The sequence below is a fragment of the Piliocolobus tephrosceles genome, chromosome 2 (assembly GCF_002776525.5).
Source record: "Piliocolobus tephrosceles isolate RC106 chromosome 2, ASM277652v3, whole genome shotgun sequence".
In the NCBI taxonomy this organism is placed as follows: domain Eukaryota; kingdom Metazoa; phylum Chordata; class Mammalia; order Primates; family Cercopithecidae; genus Piliocolobus; species Piliocolobus tephrosceles.
This window is the reverse complement of record NC_045435.1, coordinates 105,007,212-105,010,739: the sequence shown is the minus strand read 5'-3', so window position 1 is coordinate 105,010,739 and position 3,528 is coordinate 105,007,212. Positions and strand designations below refer to the sequence as shown.

General features: G+C 47.2%; 1 pseudogene; it reads right to left on the bottom strand.

The window, feature by feature from the left end:
* Positions 1–997: 997 nt before the first annotated feature.
* Positions 998–1,365, bottom strand: LOC111523199 (annotated as a pseudogene).
* Positions 1,366–3,528: the final 2,163 nt, after the last annotated feature.

Here is a 3,528-nt window from a genome sequence, read left to right as displayed (position 1 = left end):
AAAAAAAAAAAAAAAAAAAAAAAAAAAAAAGAAATTTCCTCCTACAATTGAGATTGAGGGCCATAGGTCATGCCTGCTGGCTCATTGTTTCAATCCTTTTTTTTTTTTTGAGATGGAGTTTCGGCCGGGCGCGGTGGCTCAAGCCTGTAATCCCAGCACTTTGGGAGGCCGAGATGGGTGGATCACAAGGTCAGGAGATCGAGACCATCCTGGCCAACACGGTGAAACCCCGTCTCTACTAAAAAATACAAAAAAAAAACCCAAAAACTAGCCGGGCGAGGTGGCGGGCGCCTGTAGTCCCAGGTACTCGGGAGGCTGAGGCAGGAGAATGGCGTAAACCCGGGAGGCAGAGCTTGCAGTGAGCTGAGATCAAGCCACTGCACTCCAGCCTGGGTGACAGAGCGAGACTCTGTCTCAAACAAAAAAAAAAAAAGAAAAGATGGAGTTTCACTCTTGCCGCCTAGGCTGAAGTGCGATAGTGCAATCTTGGCTCACCGCACACTTTGCCTCACGGGTTCAAGTGATTCTCCTGTCTCAGCCTCTGGAGTAACTGGGATTACAGGCTCCCGCCACCACGCCCAGCTAATTGTTGTATTTTTAGTAGAGACGGGATTTCATCATGTTGGCCAGGCTGGTCTCAAACTCCTGACTTCAGGTGATCCGCCTGCCTTGGCCTCCCAAAGTGCAGCGATTACATGTGCGAGCCACTGCGCCTGGCCCAATTCTTAAATATAAGCAACTATTTGAATCCCAGTGAGAACCAGTTACTATTCATTCCCCTGAGACATGTTCCACTTCTTCCTCTATTCGTAGATTATATTAGTAACTAAAGAGAGTAAGAGTCTGCCTGAGACATGAATATATTTTCTGCCTTCAAAGGCTAGAGCCAGCGAAAGTGCCTCCCTCTGACTGTGAGGGAAGGAGGGTCTTTGAGTCACTGAGTGGATGTCTGAACCTCCACGCATCCTGCTGACAGTGTGTGACTATTGCCTCCAGGTCACCACACCTGGCACACCCGGATCACCTCCTTCAAGACGTTTACCCACTCCATGTTTTTGTTATTCATGGCCATAGCTGGGAGGACCACTTTGTTTCTGCCTTCTTGAGACACAAATGCTACCAGTTTCTTTGCAAAGACATGGATGAGAGGCTCATCCTGGCTGAGAAGGAGACGTTTGTGGTGAGTACTAGTTTGATGATGTCACTGAGGCCACATTTCTGGGCTCCAGGGAGATCAGGGTACCCACCTTCCTGAACTGGGTCACTATCTCCAGGATGTGACTGCTGAAGCCTGTGCACACCACTTTGGTGGGACCCCACCCACTGCTTCACCTGTTTCGATATCACCAATGTTTTGCCTCCCATGGTTGAGTGTCTTTAATGGCAACTGCACCCACACCACGCCAGTCTGTGGATGTTTCTAATGCTCTTTTAATTTTTGCAACTTTTCATAACTTTGAAATTGTTACTCAATAAAAATATAAAATTGTACGTATTTGTCCGAATGTGTACATGTGCATTTTTCTGGGGAGAGGATCAGTCCATGGGTGTTTAGGTTGTCATGAGAATATGACAGAAGAAAGTGACTTAAATGTAGCGTCTTGATTTGTGAAGAACAGTTTATCTGGCTAGGCGTGGTGGTTCATGCCTGTAATCGCAGCACTTTGGGAGGCCAAGGTGGGCTGATCACCTGAGGTCAGGAATAGCCTGTAGTCCCAGCTACTCCAGAGGCTGAGGCACAAGAATCACTTCAACCTGAGAGGGAGAGGTTGCAGTGAGGATATGGTGCCACTGCACTCCAGCCTGAGCTACAAGAGTAAAACTCTGTCATAAGAAAAACAAAACAACAACAACAAAAACAAACAAAAAAAGTTTATCCTTTATTGGAAAGAAGTTTGCACTTTAAAAAGGAGAACTATGTTGTTTTTAAGTTGTGGATTCCAATTTCTGCTACTCAAATCTGCTTTTCACCTTAGCAACACAGAAGTATGTAAAAACTAGTCTGTAGTATCTGGTTGACCTCTGTTCTTCATTCACTGAGCAGTCTTTGAGAACCTACTGTTGGCCGGGCGTGGTGGCTCAAGCCTGTAATCCCATCACTTTGGGAGGCCGAGATGGGTGGATCACGAGGTCAGGAGTTTGGGACCATCCTGGCTAACACGGTGAAACCCCGTCTCTACTAAAAAATACAAAAAGCTAGCCGGATGAGGTGGCGGGCGCCTGTAGTCCCAGCTACTCGGGAGGCTGAGGCAGGAGAATGGCGTGAACCCGGGAGGCGGAGCTTGCAGTGAGCTGAGATCCGGCCACTGCACTCCAGCCCAGGCGACAGAGCGAGACTCCGTCTCAAAAAAAAAAAAAAGAAAAAGAAAAAAAGAACCTACTGTGTAGCATAAACACACACACACAGACACACATATTTTAGACACACGGTCTCACTCTGTTGCCAAAGCTGGAGTACAGTGCACAATCATGGCACACTGCAGCCTCGACCTCCTGGGCTCAAGGGATCCTCCTGCCTCAGCCTCCCCAGTAGCTGGGACTACAGGCACGTGCTACTATACCCAGCTTTTTTTATTTTTTATTTTCTTTTTTTTGCAGAGATATGGTTTTGCTATGCTGAGCAGGCTGGTTTTGAACTCCTGGCCTCAAGTGATCCTCCTACCTCAGCCTCCCCAAGTGCTGGGATTAGAGGTGTGAGCCACCGCACCCAGCCAGTAGCGTATACTCTGCTACAGACACGCAAAGATAAAACATAGGTAATTGTTTTATCTTTGTGTTGTCTTTTGAGAAGCCTACAACCTAGTAGAGAAGAAGCCTATGGAAAAATAACTGTGATTTTAGTTAGACAGTGTTTAATATCAGGCCAGGTGTGGTGGCTCACACCTAAAATCCCTTTGGGAGGCCAAGTCAGGTGGACCACTTGAGGTCAGGAGTTCGAGACCAGCCTGGCCAATATGGTGAAACACTGTCGCTACTAAAAATACAAAAACTAGCTGGACTTGGTGGTGGGCGCCTGTAATCCCAGCTACTCAGGAGGCTGAGGCAGGAGAATAGCTTGAACCTGGGAGGCGGAGCTTGCAGTGAGCTGAGATCAGGCCACTGCACTCCAGCCTGGGTGACAGAGCGAGACTCTGTCTCAAAAAAGAAATAAAGAAAGAGAGAGAGAGAAAGGAAGGAAGGAACAAAGGAAGGAAGGAAGAATTGAATATCTCCAACGGAGGAACCAGAAAGCTGTAAGAGTTCAGAGGAGAGAATATTTTAGGCTGAAAGACATTGGGTAGGTTTCCCAGGGAAAGAGTCATTAAAGCTGAACTTTGCAACATAAATGAGCTCTACAAAGGTAGACAGTGTGTTTATGTGTGAATGTTAGTGTGTAGAGTGGGCAAAAGGCAATGCTGGTAACAAGGAACATTGACAGTAGGGCTAAAAATTTCGAATTTTTGTTTAGTAGAAAATAGAGTGGGCCGGGTGCGGTGGCTCAAGCCTGTAATCCCAGCACTTTGGGAGGCTGAGACGGGCGGATCACGA